General features: G+C 45.1%; 1 protein-coding gene across 5 annotated transcripts in view; it reads left to right on the forward strand.

The window, feature by feature from the left end:
• The window catches only part of spock2 (SPARC (osteonectin), cwcv and kazal like domains proteoglycan 2), a 44,987-nt gene that overhangs the window by 7,078 nt on the left and 20,433 nt on the right, over window positions 1–17,476 (forward strand). Inside the window, exon 1 of one of the 5 annotated variants that reach the window (XM_061837263.1) lies at window positions 10,788–10,836. The exons of 3 other annotated variants lie outside the window; for them this stretch is intronic. The gene's annotated coding sequence lies outside the window, so the exon portion shown is untranslated. Of the gene's footprint in view, window positions 1–10,787; window positions 10,837–11,096; window positions 11,205–17,476 lie in introns of those variants that run through there. One more of the 5 variants, XM_061837262.1, reaches the window with a different exon arrangement.

The following is a 17,476-nucleotide window of genomic DNA, read 5'->3' on the forward strand; positions in this document are numbered from 1 at the left end:
GAGCGATGTCGTTATAGGATTTTGAAATATGAGCGTTGATGATCTATGTGAGGACAATAAAAGACCTCGGGATGCGGGGAAACTGCTTGTCATCGCTAATCCCGTCCGGCACCATCGATGCATTTCCCAGAGGATGAAGTGCACGCATGTGAAAATGGGAAGGGGGATTAGTTTGATTCCAAGACGACATGAAACTGTTCTTTGCTTGACGTTGCAGGATTATAAATCACAGTTATGAACTTTTGCTCCAAAATGTCCAAGTGGAAGCCTCTCTGGGAATTCTGCAGATCTTTTATCGACTGTCGCACCAACCCCTCCGAACACATACACTACGTTGTTGCCAGTGAGATGTAAAACAAGAGCAGTTGTCACGGGCCTCCGGTGCAGGGCTGGACCCAAATGCAGGACTCCAAGACGAGGACATGATGTTAGGCGTAGTTTTATTCAAGCTGAGGTCATACACGGTGTAAGCAGTCCGTGAAGGCACAGGTAGAGAAACGCTAGGCTAGGCAGGATCCAAAAGACATGCAGCGAGGTCTAATGACTAGGAGACAAACTCGGAACTAGGACTCGACTATGGAACATAAATTGAGACAGGACTAAACTGAGGTGGCATAGAAACACTGTGATGAGGATAGCAGAACACTACACTATTTTCAGTGGTGGAGATTCCTACTGTCAGTGAATGCAACTCAAACTCAGGGCACAGTGCACAACGAATTGGCGAATGCCAGTGACCAAAAGTCCAACTTAAATACGGTCCCAATGTGAAACCGCTTTGAGCGGTGACAGGTGTCACCGGCCAGGGCAGTGGCCATGCCCCCCTTTGGCCGTGGCCCAGCCTGGCTCATGACGGCAGTATCTTTCAAACTTTGTATTAGTTTTAGGTAGTACTGTAGTTTACAATGGAAAAAGAGTCACTGATGCTGTAGTGGTACACACCACTGACTTTGGTGCAGGCAGCGTGGGTTCAATTCCCACTCAGTGATGGTGTCGGTATGTGCCCTGCGACTGACTGGTGACCAGTTCAGGGTGCAGTCCACCGTTCAACCAAAGTTAGGGCATTATCGACGACGTTGTTGTCGCGTCGATGCTGATAGTTGTTGAGCTTGTTCCACCAGCCCAAACGGAGTCGCCATAGTGTCAATCTCACAGGCCGCGGGAGTTGTCTTTCAGATTCGGCTCCTGGAGGCGGGTAGCCGCCAAACACGATGTTGGTTTTGTAGCCGGCGATCCGGTCGGCTACGGCGGTTCGATGGATCATCGGTGAATGTACTGCTCGATATTTCGGAGGGTTTTGCGCAACGCTCTGGGGCACGCTTCTTGTCATCTCCGGCGAGAACATTCGTATTTGGGGGTTCGAGACTTTGGGTGCCTCGAGGGGTGGAGAGGCGTGGTGCAGACACATAGGTCCATCTTGAATGAGCACCATAGGCTCTTGTAGTCTAGTGACTCTTGTGAGGATAAGCAGCATGGAAGATGGATGGATGGATGGATTGTTTAGACTAGTATAGAGTCAGTCCTGCAACACTGCTTGGGTCTGCCGTTCTGAATGTAAATCACAGTAGAAGCAGTAGATAGAATCAATTTGTTATAAGGTAATAAGAAACTAGTAATAACATATGTTAAGGATGTCAGAATTTTAGTCATGCTCCGTTACAACATATATTCGCACATTAGCCACTTTTCACTCAGTACTCTAGCTGTATTTGAGTTAGCGTTACCAATACACTCAAGTCACATTTGTAATGGTCCCAAACCAGTCTCCGTATTGTCTGTTATTGTATTGCCTTCTTAATTAGACTCATAAATGACATGGAACTTTATCTTAACTTAATTCAACATTTTTGTCTCAATGGTTTTTATAGTGATGAATGAAGTCATTAGTCTTCCATTTGAGGTGCAAACCTTGCATGTGGTTAATCTTTCATCAGAATTTACCACAAATATTACCCTTGACACACGTCAATGCCACTCAGTATTCACTGACTTGCCTTGACTTAGGAGTGAGTTCATGGCAATTTATGACCACCTTTCCAGAACCGCATTTGTTAGTTTACGCCCTCTCAGTCCCCGCTCTACTTCCTCCAAAGGTCTTCTGGAGGGTTGAGCTCGGGATTGTGCAGGCCAGTCAAGTTCATCCACATCAAATTCCCTCATCCATGTCTGGATGGATGAACTTGAGTGGCCCACACAGAGTCCTGCCCTCGACGGGATCCAATCCATCTGACCGCAGCCTGAGCCGGTAAATTTAAATTCTGCCTTTGCACCCCTGTGCTGACTTTCGCCATCACCGTATCTTAAACCGAGAATTTTAGAGAGTGGTTCACATGTCTGCCTCACAGGTGTCAAACTCAAGGCCCGGGGCCCTGGTCCGGCCTGCCACAGGATTTTATGTGGCCTGCGAAGCCGTATCGAGACTGTCAATTTAAATTATTCTTGTAAAAATTTATACATAAAATTCAAATTGTCATGCATCATAAATGATGAAGTTGAGATATTGCAAGCAATTTTTGTGTTCCCAAACATGAATAGTTGAAAAAGACATTACCCCTGATTTCTGATTCTAATAGTGGATCATAAGTTGATGATTTAAATACGATGAGACGATTAAATCTTTGCATTGTTTCAGTCATAACGGAACCTCTGAGGGGAAACTGGAACCACAATGTGGCCCGTGAGAAAAATGAGTTTGAAACCCCTGGTTTAGAGGTTCCGGGTTCGAATCTTAGCTCCAGCCAGCATGTGTGGCATTTGCATGTAGTCCCAGTTTTTCTGTGGCTTTCCTCCCTCATATTAAAAAAAAAAAAAAACCCAAAACATACATTTCAGTTCATAGAAGAGTAGATCGTCCTCGGCTGTGATTTATGAATATGATTTGTGTTATTTTCATGTACCTGCCGCTCAACCCGAGGGCAGCTGAGATAGGCTTCAGCTCAACTGTGACGCCTAATGAGGACAAGTTGTATGGATGGATGGACTTGGTTCCACCGCATTTCAAATCTTTGCCGTTCGCGTACCGACACGGAGAAAAGCATTAAAAACGTACACGATGCATTTCTAGTTATCTTTGCAAAAGCATTTTTTTTTTCTTTCTGTGCAGCTCTCATCTTGATCTCATTATTTTTTTGGAAGCCATGGACGTAATAAGGTTGCGCTGCACGTGTGGAGCTATGATGTATAAAGGTGAAACCGCAGGGATACAAAGCTGTCACACGTCGTATTTTTGTCTTTATTCATCATCGTTGTTGCATCTTTTGTGATCATCGCTCCCAGCGGTGGTTGACTGTGTGTGTGTGGGTTCACATTTGCACATGTGGGTATTGTGCGTGTGTGTTAAGGGCGAGTAGTTGTGGTATCTCTGCAGCTGACCGGGATGACAGGAGAAGCATCATGGAAGAGAGTCACTGAGCTTCCCAGAGGGTTGGGGGTGGAGGGGAAGGCCCGCCAATAGAAGCCACTTTGATTTCTGCTTGCTGCCGTAGCAACGCCAATCTGTGTGTGTGTGTGTGTGTGTATTTCTATATCACGGTGTCAAAATGCAGTGAGCTTCACCGGGAGTGTGACGACTCCATCCCGCTCCCCTGGCACAGCTCCGGGCAACACGGAAAGCATCCTTCGCTGGGAATTGTTCTCCACGCGCTCCTCTCGATCCACCAGAGGAGCCACGACGCCGCTTTATATAATCGTACGTATAATATGCAATCAGCCCAGGTTGCTCCTTCTGAACTCGACGACGAGTGGAGCGTCGGTCTGTGGGAATTACGTGCACTCGGCGCAGTCATCGTAGGCATCCCGACTGCACAAATTGATGTTGACTCGCACAGTCCTCCGAGAGCGGCACGCTGAATATTAATCCAACACTGGAAAGCAATAATCAAAGCTGCAGCACATGAAAGAGGAGCTCTCCTCCTTCTCCTCCTCCTCGTCCTCGTCCTCGTCCTCGCCCTCAGCCTACTTCTTCCATAAACAAACCGAGATGCACATCTCCCCCTCGCAAGTGCGACGGACAATACACACGCACCTGAGTGAATACTGTAAATATTTAATATGTATTCCCGGTAAGAGCAGAGCGGGGATAACGGGCCTCTTTCACTTCCAATGCGTCCGCACTCCAATTCAATCTATTTCACAGGAAGACAAGCGGATTAGATTGAACAGTTTCAGTCAACAAATAACAGAATTCAATCCTTTAATCTGACAGGTGCACTCAACGTTTCATTCCGCTAATGCAGCAAATCCACCCGAGCGAAGAAACGCTCGGAACCGGGAAGAAGCAGATGGGGAATGCGAGGAGAGGACTCTGACGGAGTCTTATGAAATATTTGGAACCTCGCTGTAACGAACTTTTTCTTTTAAAAAAAAAAAACAGACCTTTTGTTGACAAGCCGTGTTCTGTTTTCGCGCATGTGTCTTGCATACCAAAAGATTCATAGCCTAGCTATATTGAATAGAATTTATTATTTTTTTGTTCAATAACAAGAATTAAAGTAATACCACTACATAACCAAAGGTCCATATCTCAGTGTACACAGAAAAGAAAGCATAGTACCTGTGAAACACACAGGAGCCTCGCTCGTGTTCTGTTTTCAAGGCAGAGTTCCCCAAAGTAACTCTAATTATAGATAACGTAGATACCGTAGATCCCGGCCTACAGAGCGCACCTGGTTCTAAGCCTCATCCAGTACATCTGTAAAGGAAATTACATTTGGTACATACATACGCAGCGGCCGTGTAAAAGCCGCACATGCCCAGATTGAAACCGACATTGAAACACGAGATATTTACAAAGAAAGACGGTACACAGAGTTTAATGCTAGTGCCGCCGCGCTAACGCTAGCGCCGACGTGCTAACAGGGCCAGTTAAAAAAAAAAAAAAAACATACTGGTAAAAATCACTGAAATACACGCTAGCACAGAGCTAACAGGACCAGACTGGTAAAAGTCACTTTCTCGGCACATATATTCCACCGGTCTCACTCCTACCTTTTCCGCTCGAGTCCCCCCTTGCGGCCGTTAGAAAAAATGCACAAATTAGCCGCATCACCGCATAAACCACAGGGTTGAACTCGTGTGACAAAAGTCGCATCTTATAGGCCGGAAATTACAGTACATTTCAATTTTCCAAGCTGCTTATCCTCACATGGGTCGCGGGAGCGCTCGAGCCTATCCCAGGTAACTTTGCCCGAAGTCGCAATCCAGTCACAGGGCACACATCGACATCACTGAACAGGAATCGACCCTGCGCCGCCCATTTATACATGTACAACTATGAAACGTGCCGAGAGCGACGTCGAAACTCTCGATTTCGCTTCCTTATATGGTTCTTCTCAAAAGCTGCGGCTGACCTCAAAACTAAAGCGATGCAACGCCGCCCTCCACGGGGATATGTTAGTCATTACAGCAGTTTACAAATCTACATTTCACAAAGAAGCTGGATGAGATTGACTTGGTTTGTAAAGTTGTGCCGTTAAGCACATTTGGCCAACGAGTGGGCCAGATGGACCAAAGCAACCCAAGAACTCAACTCTGACTTCTTTGTTGAACTAAAATAGATCAAGATTGTCCTGATGATTATCTTAAAAATAATCAAATCTATTAAGCATATCGTACATTCCCTAAAGGATTTAATTTCAAGGTAAATGTAATGGTTTTATGATAGTGACAACACAAAAAAGATTTTCTTATGCATGTACAGTTATGACCATCTCATATCTGTTTAAAATACATTTTTTCCGTGTTTGTTGCTGCAAACCTTTGCTTTCCATTACTTCTGGCACGGTTCTGCTGCTCTTATAGTAAGTTACAAACGGGCTCCTTGGGGTAAAAGGGCAGTTGTGCAATCTTGAATGTGGTAAATAATGGAAGCTGGTTCTGAGGACTGGCTAAAAAGCAGACACATATTGTACCATAGATCCACAGAAACGTTTGTAATTTTACATTTTTATGCATACCGCTGTTCCATTTTAAGAACATGAGACTTTTTACTCATAAGAGAAAATGTGATCATTTCTGTGAGGCTTGCGCGTGTAGCGCTTCGTTTTTACTTGTGGCACATTGTGTGTATGGCACTCCAGTATATTAAAAGTAAATTCGATACATACGTTTGCTCCATTTCCCTGGTGAAAATGAGACTGTCCGCGATATCAGCGAAGCCTGAAATTGGCCCAAAGATCTGCCGATTTGGAACGCAGACGTGGTAAGAACTCGATGACGAATAGGTGCTCGGCAATGTAAACTTTCTCAGTATGAAACTGTTGATTACTGGCATCCATCACGCATGTCAGAGTGCACTGATGATGCCATTTTTGCATCGTCCGCCCCCCTTCACTTTATTTTTCCTCTCCTTACTTGGTGTGCCTGCTAAAACCTTATCTGACACGAACACGCCTCTCTTCCATTTCTGCAGCCTTGGACCGCACGGTCCGTCCGGCCCGCACCTGCTGGTTAGTAACACCATTTTTACACCGATGGCACTCAGACCCCCAATCATCCACACGGGCGCATTAAATATGCAGAGAGGCACTTGGGGAGCAGCTTTACTTCCACCACATCCATAATCACTTGAGAGAAAAGTTGAGAGTGTGCTTACACTTGCAAACCTTTTTGTGCTTCATGTGATGTATACGCTGCGGGAGATATGGTGTGGGACCAGCGCGATATGATTTTAGAATCACTTTTCCCATTGGAAATAATCAGAATTTACTATATTACAACACGGTGGTTCAGCTGGTAAAGCGTTGCCCTCACAGTTCTGAGGTCCCGGGTTCGATCTCGGACCCGCCTGTGTGGACTTTGCATGTTCTCCCCGTGGCTGTGTGGGTTTACTCTGGTTTCCTTCCACATTGCAAAAAAACATGCAGCATTAATTGGACACTCTAAATTGCCCCAAGGTGTGATTGTGAGTGCGACTGTTGTCTGTCTCCATGTGCCCTGCGATTGACCCCTCCGTGGATATTGCGCAATCCGCGTCACTGACCAATCAGAGGCCAGCGATCTGCATAAACCAAAGCCCGTTTTTGCTCCCGCCATTTTCTCAGACAACATTGCATGGTCCAGTATAGGTTTTGTTAGCGTTTGATCGCGTATTTGGGTTATTTAACAATAGATATGGTTAAGAGGTGTAGTCACGGACTTTGTAATAGTGACGACAGGTATCCTGAAAGGCTAGTTGGTGGAGTTCCATTCGTACCCTTTCCAAAACCGAAGACCCAGTGCGAAAAATGCCTTCGATGGATCAAACTTTGTGGAAGACCGCATCATCAACTAAATCCATCTAATATCAACCGGAACACATATGTTTGCACGAAGGTATGCCCTATATTTGATTTTCAATACATGTCTCGTATAAATGAATTCGAAGTTCTTCGCTAGCATAACACTGCTGCGTGTGATCGATTGACACACTTATTCTTTGTTGAGCGATATTTAGCGACGATCGGACTGCACAAACGTGTCGCTTTCTTGCTGGCTCGCGGTCGAAGCTTAACCAGACTGTGTTTGCATGAAGATATGCCCTAAATTTGATTTTAAATACACGTCTCGTATATATGAATGAGACGTTCTTCGCTAGCGTAACACCGCTACGTGTGATCGATTGACACACTTATTCTTTGTTGAGCGATATTTAGCGACGATCGGACTGCACAAACGTGTCGCTTTCTTGCTGGCTCGCGGCCGAAGCTTAACCAGACTGTGTTTGCACGAAGATATGCCCTATATTTGATTTTCAATACACGTCTCGTATAAATGAATGAGACGTTCTCCGCTAGCGTAACATTGCTACGTGTGAATGATTGAATCAAATCAGAAGCATGGCGTCCCTCTCAGTTAAGAATGTATTGTATTTAGAATCTATAATATATTGTTGATTTGAATGAAATCAGAAGCATGGAGTCTGTCTCAGTTCAGAATGTATTGTATTGTATTTGCCATTTTTACTGTTTGTCTTACGTCAGCGCACGTGGCGTGATGTCACTTCAGGAGGCGTGGTTAAGTGCCCTGTACGGAGGGGTCATTTGGCTGGCGACCAGTTCAGGGCGTACCCCGCATCCTGTCTGTTGACAGCCGGGATAGGCTCCAGCACTCCCCGCAACCCTCGTGAGGATAAGCGGCAAAGAAAATGGAAAAGGAAACATCTTAAAATACAGTGGTAATTGACACCCATTATATTTGTATGTACCCTTTTTTTCAAAGCCTTTAAATTATTGAATCAGCATAAATAATCTTCCAAGAAGCGTTTCTGGGCTTTGTTAGTTACCCCTTTCGATCCCCCCAAAAAGAAAAAAACCCCATAAAAGAACAGATGTGGGGGGCAGATGAAACATTTAGTCTCTTTGTCACGACCCATCGGAACGGAGGTAGGACCCAAATGCAGGAGTCGGGAGACGCAGGTGTAATTCGGGAAAATTTTTTATTATTCCAAGGTCGGGGATCGGGCAGGCAGTCAGGTGCAGCGGCGCTGGTCGGGACGTCGGGCGTAGAGAGCAGGTCAGCGGGCAGGCAGGAGTCGGTACACGGGAGAACGATCAAAGCAGGCAGGAGTATCAAGGGAGTCAGGCTTACGGGGTCGGTCGGAGAACGGGCGCTGGTCGGTACACACGGGTTGTCGATCAGCGATACGGGAGTGCAGGAACGGGGCATAAGTTGCAACGATCTGGCGCCGGACCAGTCGTCCCTATGGTCCTATATACACCGGGGCCAATCAGCCAGCATGAGGCGCAGGTGTGCGCCTCCCAATCAGCGCGAACGCAGAGCCAGGGCTTGACCGGGAGGACCATGACACTCCTAAAAATCATGAGGGGTGCGAGCGCCAGCGGACTGGTCTTTTCTCAGTCTGAGGTGGTCGCAGCCGCCAGCTGGGCGGCCGACTTCCTGTCTCACCCCTGTCCACCACGTAGTTCCGCCCCTGACTGCAGCTTACTGAAGATTTGTGACCGTCTCAACGTATAGCTGCATGTCGGTATTATGATGCTCACACTGCACCAAATAAATGGCCATTGTGCTGCCCCTTCTGGTGTGCCCGCTTTAGTCACCTGAGTGCAGAATAAAAAAGATCCAACTACTGTACGCGTTGCAGTTTCAGTTTCTCTCCGCTGCTCTGTACGGCACTAATATGTTGTTCTTCATCGAGAATAGATAATATATGACTGTGACTAATGTTATATTGTCTGTCGACATGTTGCTGCACCCTTTGTGTTCAAATCTCCATGTAATTTAAATTCTAGCTAGGTCTCGCCCATTGCGTTTCCTATTAGCATTTAACCAGCAGACAAAAAGCGGAACTATGTGATTGTTTTCAATTGACATCTAATTGGCCCTTTTGTTCCATTTTGTTTGATAGTGAACCACAATTCAAGGAACCACCATCGTAGAAAATACGAGCAGTGAGTCATTCCAGAAGTGGGTCTGAGTGGAGGTTCTCTGCTGTGCTGATGCTGATGCAGATGTGGATGACGATAGGAGCTCATCAAAAAGCCATTAGTTCAGCTCGTCATGCTGCTTGCTCCTTATCCTAGCTCAGATCAGGCAGGCGTGAGTCTGCAGAAAGTCCAGAAGTATGTCGATGAAGCGGGCACCTTCATCCATCTCAGGAAAGGTGCATATTTCGGGGGTTCGGGATAGGCAGGGGGAGACGGGCGGGGCGTTGTGAGATGTTTCTGGCCGGACGTGCTGCTGTAATTGAGCCAGACGGCGGAAATGAACGCCTGTCTTCATACCGCAGTGTTGGTCCACCTCTGAAGGACGCAGGTGCCGAAGAACAGGGTGTGAATTTGCAACTCAATAACAAGCGGGAACAAATGTCAAATTCCTTTCACCGCTCCAGCCTCTGAACAGAAGCGGCTAATGGCCTCAGAGTAACGAAAAGAAAACGGAAATCTTTCACAGCATTGTCTTTGTTCTCGGTCCTACCTCACAGGTGCCAGAAAGCCGTGCATACGAGCATTTCTCACGCTTGACGTCTCCCAAGTGACCCGCTTCTTCTTCCACTCCACCTGAATACTGCAATACGCTGCAAGCGGGCCACTTACTTTCAAGATATGCCCTCCATAATAGCCAATTTAAGGGATTCGCTAGTGTAAATCCACAGCAAATAAGGCACTTAATTATGAGGAGACCTTGCTTTTAAGTTTTTTTTTTTTTTTTCATCCTTGAGCCTATGCAGCTTTTCGTTTTGAACGGGGAGGAAAAAAATTGACAAATGACAGCAGCAGTCCTTAAGATTTGTTGGAACAGCATTAAACCTGTTTTTTTATGGAACCACAAACAAACAATTCTCCTCCTCCTCCTTTCAACTCCCATCGAGCCAACAAGTGACATTTTTTGGCATTTTGTACCAGTTTCGCTCTTCCACGGTGACACATTTATTTACCATGTAGGGAATAAATGGGATCCTTTGCCAAACTTTGCAGCTGTGAAAATTGCTCGGGCAAGCAAGTCTTCAAGGATCCAATATTTTTAGACAGAGTACAAGCTACCGGTACTGAATTGGCTGGTGTACAAGGTGCTCTTTCTGTCACTTGCTCGCTTGGCTGACCGGTTCAGTTGGCAGTCGGTAAATCTGTGAGCTGGTCTGGTCCCTTGCTGATTGGACAATTACTTGGATGATTGGTAGTTAATTGATTTGTTGGTCAGTTGGGGCCCAGTAGATCGTCAAATAGTTGATTGATCTCTTGGGTTGGCTGATTATTTGGAAAGGTAGTCACTTGTTGGTTTGATAGTTTGGGCATTTTAGTCAATTCAGGTGCGTTGTTGATTTTAGTTTTTTGTTTGGTTAGTCTGTCAGGGATGCTCTCGGTCTGTTTGGTTGGTTAATTTATGGTGATTATTTTCTTGGTGAGTTATTGAATCAAGTGGTCTTTTAGTGCTGGTTGGCGAGTGGTCATTTGCTTTGTGTGCTCCGTCGGAGGAGAGTCAGTTGGTTCCTCCTTGATTCGAGTGGTCTCCTATTACCTTCATTTCCAGCCTACAAGCCGCGACTTTTTTTCACACTCTTTCAACCCTGCGGTTTATGCGGTGATGGGCTTAATTTGTGCATTTTTTCTGACGGCCGCAAGGGGGTACTCGGGGGGGGGGGGGTAAGAATGAAATCGGTGGAATATATGTGCCAAGGAAGTGACCGGCCCTGTTAGCGCTGCGCTAGCGTTAGCGCTGTGCTGTCGTGTTGCTGCTGTGTTCCTGGCGTGTCGCAGTGATATTTACCGGTAAGTTTTATTTTAACCGGCTCTGTTAACGTTAGTGCTAGTGTTAGCGCCGCGCTAGCGCTAAACTCTTTCTGTGTACCGTCTTTCTTTGTATATATCTCGCGTTTCAATGTGGGCACTTGCGGCTTTTACACAGCTGCGGCGTATGTAGGTACCAAATGGTATTTCCTTTCCAAATGTACTCGGACAGTCATGTAACCAGGTGCGCTCTGCAGGCCGGGAATTACGGTAAGTTATTTGGTTTGTTTGGTGGTTGGTCATTCCCTTGGTCATGTCCATGGGGTCGTTGGTGGTTTGGTTTTTCAGACTGCAGTCTCTTGGTGGCCATTTGATCTGTTTGTTGGCCAGTCGTTCTGTCTGGTGCGCTGTCGGCGAGTCAATTAGTCGGCCGGTTGACAGTTTTTTGTCATTTTGTTGGCTGGTAGGTCCACACTCAGTAATTCCATCAGTCCATTTATGTGCACTGGAAAAAAAAAAAAAAAAGCTAAGAGTATTTTTAAAGTACCATTCATCTTTTTATTTCAACTAGTCCATTGTGCAAAATTATCCCAAGCACTATGGAGTATAAAATATTACATTACAGTTCTTCCTCTTGAATCATTTGGAGTACAAAAACCAAAACTGCAGAATGTTGTTTATTTCCTTTCCGTTCTCTTTTTGTTGGCCAAATCAGAGCAACCATGACACAAAGAGAGGTTTAAACTGAACCTACAATAAGTGTACGGCAATTGTTGAAAGTTCAAATAAGAACAAAGCTGTGATTGAAAATTGTTGCCGCCAGAGATGAAATACACTCTCGCGGATACAATGTATGACAAAAAAAAAAAAAAGAAAATCAATACAAAACCCAGCAGGCTTTTATAAAGTCAAACTTTGCACGGACCCCAAGCGGAATGAAGATGCCATATACTGTATCACTTTTGAGTCATTTCTGGGCAGACACATTTTATACCTGTAATTCTATAACACGGCTTTGTTCATCAATCTGCTCATGGTTTCCAGCAAAACAAAACAAAAAGGTTCACTCTGTCTTATGAGAAACAAATCTGTCCCTTGCAGTCCTTTTAACAATCCATGTACTGACTAAAAAGACTTGCTTCTCACGCATTATAGTCCAGCGAGGATAACAACAATCGTAAGCGTCGCATGAGAGAGTCGTTGCAGGGTTTTGTTTCATCTCGGGTGTCTCGTGCAATCTTTAAACCGACGCTGCCGGCGTGAGTGCGATCCTGGAGGAAGGTGCTAAGTAGCTCAATGCATGAAAGAGACGTTCAACGTTTCACCGCATTTCTTCAGATTGGATCCGTGTACTACAGCGCTAACTGGCCTAGTTTAAATCGGAACGTTGCTTCCTTGAAATTACCGCCGATAAATGAATAAAAAAAGCAATGTGAGGATGCAGAAAAATCTTTTTTTTTTCACACCAGATTTAAGAAGTTAACAAAAAATAAGTAACTAATAAATAACGAAAACATCTAATATATTGATGGATGGGAAAATCTGTGTACTTTTTACTTTAAAAGGGGGAAAATAGTGGTTGCATTTGTTTTTTTGCATTTTTTTTTTTTTAGCTATTGTGAGGTGACAGAGGATGAGAAGGGGACTTATGTGAACAGCAGAAGGTGGAGGGCATGTGGTCCATGCTTGATGAGCTCTCCAGGGATGTAACACGAGGGAGGTATGGGGGGGGGGTGTTTCTGTACGGGACCTTCATTCTGCAGCAAAAGTGACAAATCAGACCCTCACTCTTTTTAAACTATGACAGAAATTCTGGAGGACTATTCTTACATTCGATCTACAGTTGAGTCTTAAATGCTTAAAATGTCACATTTTGCGGGTTCAATGTGGGCATTGAGGAAAAAAGGTTCCAAATACGTAAGCAGAGACATGATACACGTCGTTTCAAAGCATTTATGATTAGGGACAGTACTATACACCTGCATTATTTTATATTTAAGATCTAATTGTAGGGGTCTTACGTGAAAGAAGTCTCTTAATTTTTACTCATAAGACAAAAAAAAAACATCCTAGGAACAGGTCATAGTTTAAAATGTCAAACACACCCATTAAAGAAAAAAAAAAATCTGAAACCTCCATAAACTATAGGGATAATGGAGAAGTACAGTACTTACTCTGTATATGTAAGAGGTTATTTGGTTGTTTTTTTTAGATTATATTGTATGTCAGCCCTGCATTGGAGTATTTCTCCTTCAATTCAAAATCTCTAATTCCCCAATTTCTGACTTTTGCCCCGTTTCTTTCTTGTGAAAGCATCTCGATCACCTAAAATTGTGTCCCGAGGAAATAATCTGAGGCACAAAAAGGACAAGTGACACGCTCTGCGTTTGCAGGCGAGGAATGCAGAGGCAGTATCATCAGCGATTGTAAGGAAAAAGGTCAGAGCCTGAATATTATTACGGCGTCCCCGAGGAGAGTCGACGGCGAGTGCGCCCCGAGAGCCGCCATTTGCCGAGAAGCGCCCGTCAGTCAGCGGCGCACCCTGACAGACGCAAGTACTCGCGCGTTCTTTCTTCCGAACCCGTTTCTATTATGCCATCCACTCGGCAGGCGTCCAAATCTCTTTCTTTGACACAGTTCCTCTTGACTTGTTCTCAATTCTACAAGGGGACAGCGGGCTTATATCTAAGAGGGACAGGGAGCTGTCAATCAGGCGGCCATGTTAGGATGCGGAGAGAGAACTTCCATGCTCTGTTTCACGGGAGCGAGGTAGAGCACAGGCATTCTGTCCTGGATCTGCCACTTTCCCCCCTCCCCCTCAACTCATAGTGTCTTTGATCACAATTTGTGAGTTGGATTTTAGCTCGCGTTCACATTTCCCAGAATCGATCTGAGTGAAGGGAACATATTTTGCAAAAGTGACATTTTATTGTAGCTGGGGTCTCTGGAGTGTCTGGCCTTTTAAGGTGAATTCGGAGATTTGTTGGAAAATATATTGCTGAAAACGTGCAAAGACTGAGAATTATGTTGTGCAAAATGGTGGGGAATATAGCGTTAAATAATTCTTCGGTAGTTCAGATGTTTAGGTGTGGGTAAAACCACTTCCACGTGACACACTTTGCAGTCAGATGTGAGTCACCTCTCCCCCATTTCATAAGCACTTTGTTGAGTTTAACTTTTATCGGGCTCAATAGCGACACTTGCAGATTATCTAGCGAGCTATGCCAACACCTCAAAAATGCATCTTCTGTTTGGCGATTCGTCTGGCGTGGCCGTTGTATAACACCCTATTGTCGATTGTGTAATCATATTTCACGCAAGAGAAAGGCGGAATAGTGAGATGGGGGGGGGATCTTTTTTTTTTTCCCCCCACTTGACAGGGATCGTGTTAAGCTCGGCTTTGGGTTCCTGTGGCCGCTTTCGAGTGCCTTGTTGTCCGCTATGAGAATGTGAACGTCACAAAAGAAGAAGAATATTTTTTTAAAGTCCTACATGATGGACAATGTGTAGATGGGGGTTCGTGACTGCTTTAGAGTGCCTCATTGTGTCTGCGTCACAATGATAAAGCAGGTATACAGTATTCCAGCAATAGGACTTGTGTGAGCAGAGAGAATCGATCAAATTTTTACTCCCGACCAAATTTCTATGCCCGTGACTTCATCAGTTTGGCCAGGCAGAGTCTTTTTCAAGTGTCTGGCCTCCATTGTCTGAAACACGATCATGCGGAAGCGCCCACACAGGTTTGACGATCACGCAAAGCCAAAAGGTAAGCAGAGCTGCATTGGGTTTTGTTTGCAGCTGGCTGGAACTCAAGAGATCCAGCCCAGCCAGAGATATGAGATAAAGAGTGCCAGCCCGCGTAGCGTCAAATGTCTCGGTTCACCCCACTCATCATGTAAGCTGCATGTGAAGCAGAGAATTGCAGCGTGCTACGATTCTTGATCTCTGGGGTATTTCGACAAAAGCATATCAAAGGTCGGCAATTGTTTCGAGCGGTGAAATGTCCACGTTGTGTAATGAAACAGAATAACAACAGAGTCGACTTCAGAATAATCTAAACGGCAGTGGGCGTCCACCTCACACTGTCGTCTTGGAAACGGCGAGTGAAAAGCTAACGATTGCAATGCTGGTGCTTGGGAAAGTGTGGTTCACGTTCACCTTGTTGGCGTGGCAATAAAGGACATTACAATTGGCACAAGCTTTCGCCAGATTACTTCCGTCCACACGGATGAGTCCCAGGTGGACATTCGCTTTTGCATTTAAGGTTAACGCTTTAACTGGGCTTCACGGCGTCTTCCCATCTGTCCTTTCGGGCAGGCAGACTCACGGTGTGTAATGAGTTCTCTACATTTGTGACACCGCGTGATAGCTGCCGGAGCCCGTCTTCCTTCTTTGTTTCACTCCTACTGCAAGGTGTATGAGCACTGTTTTTTTTTTTTTTTTTTTTAAATCATTTTATTCCTTCCCCTGAGATGACCAAAATCATAGTGTGGCAATGGAAATTTACCAGAACAGGCTGCTACATGTGATCACGTACCATGGCTTAAGACTCTAGACATGGTGAAACAGCATGTGATTCATTTGACCTGACATTCAGTATGAGCTTTTTGAGATATAAGATATATATTGTTTGACTTTCGTGCAAAAATTTGAGATACAAGTGCTATTTGGACGGGGGGGGGGACCTCATCCCAGTTCACTTCACTACAAGTAGCAGTTTGGCATGGTGAACAAATCATAGGCAAACCTTTGAAAAGAGGCATCAATCTAATTAATGTCATATTGCTCTAACACTTTAAGGAACAGATATTTGAACACAAGTGATGTAGTAACACATATAGACAGACAAAATAACTGTCTCACGGGCATATTCTTGACCTTTGGTGAAAACGAGCTAATAGTCCTGCAGTCTACTGAGTAACTAGCAGTAGTTGAGTCAAACTCTACGTTCGTCTACATGACTTTACTATATTGCCACCTGTTGGCCAAACTGCGCACAGTGGAAGGAAGTACAGGTGCTACAATATGGAAACTTTTTGGTTTTCATAATGAATAAATGCAGTATATAATAATAATCATCATCGGGGGCTTGGGTGGTTCAGCCGGAAAGCGTTGGCCTCACAGTTCTGAGGTCCCCGGTTCAATCCCGGACCTGCCTGGGTGGAGTTTGCATGTTCTCCTCCGTGCCTGCGTGGGTTTTCTCCGGGTGGGCAGTCCGGTTTCCTCCCACAAAAACATGCAACATGAATTGGACACTCCAAATTGCCCCTAGTTGTGATTGTGAGTCCGACTGTTCTCTGCCTCCGTGTGCCCTGCAATTGTCTGGCAACCAGTTTTTGGTGTTCCCCACCTCTTCCCCGTTGACAGCTGACCCTCGTGAGGATAAGTGGTAAAGAAAATGGATGCATGGATAATCATTATCATAATAAACAAACACTTCTTGTACATTGCAGTAGGATAGAAAATATTGCCATAGCCACTCAGGTCCTTGAGAATGCAGTACGCCATAAACCGCCATGTCAAAAATGTTGACTTGCATTGGAGTCCCAGGAGTGTGTGTGCACGCGATCTCCTTTTGCACACACTCCTGCACGTTCTGAAGTCATTGATTTGCAGTCGTGTCCGTGCAGCGGCGCATTTTCCTCACCGGTCTTGGCAGGAGCACAAATAGGGTTTACTGAATAATTCAGGTCGTGAGTCATCAATCGCGGAGATGCTGTAAACACGGGATTAACGGTTAGGTTGTAAACTACAAACTACAAAAGCCCGACAATTACTCACCGGCCAAATGCAGTATCGAGTTTGTTCTACAGGCGCATGTTGGCTCCCTGGCAAGGGCTCTTGTTGTCAGTGACGATGTAGACGGCGCGGGCGGGAAATGTTTTGATGCTCAAGTGGAGGTTTTTTTTTTTTTTTTGACAGCGATGAAAATATTTACTCGCGTACGATCACACGGCGGAGGTCAAAGAAGAACGTCTCGGGAAATGTTTGCCACCTCCTTGAGGTGCGGCGAATGTTTAAAGCTGTGATAAAGTCTCACTGAGGCATGATAGATATCTCGTGAATACGCTCAAGGAGAAGATTTGTATCTGGGCTCTTCGTCAAGAACTATTGAAATATTGGATGTTGCTGGTGAGATATCTCGTCCGGAATTGTGAAAGGAATCAGGAGTCGAATGTTTTTTTTGTGCTATAAAGTTTATTCATAGCTAAATTCATTTTGTAGAACAAATGACCTGACTTGGGAAGGATACGAGTCATCACGCGGCCAATACTTTGCTGTGAGCAAAAGTTTGCGATACGAGCGGTGAATTT

Source organism: Syngnathoides biaculeatus, chromosome 12, assembly GCF_019802595.1.
Source record: "Syngnathoides biaculeatus isolate LvHL_M chromosome 12, ASM1980259v1, whole genome shotgun sequence".
Classification (NCBI taxonomy): Eukaryota; Metazoa; Chordata; class Actinopteri; order Syngnathiformes; family Syngnathidae; genus Syngnathoides; species Syngnathoides biaculeatus.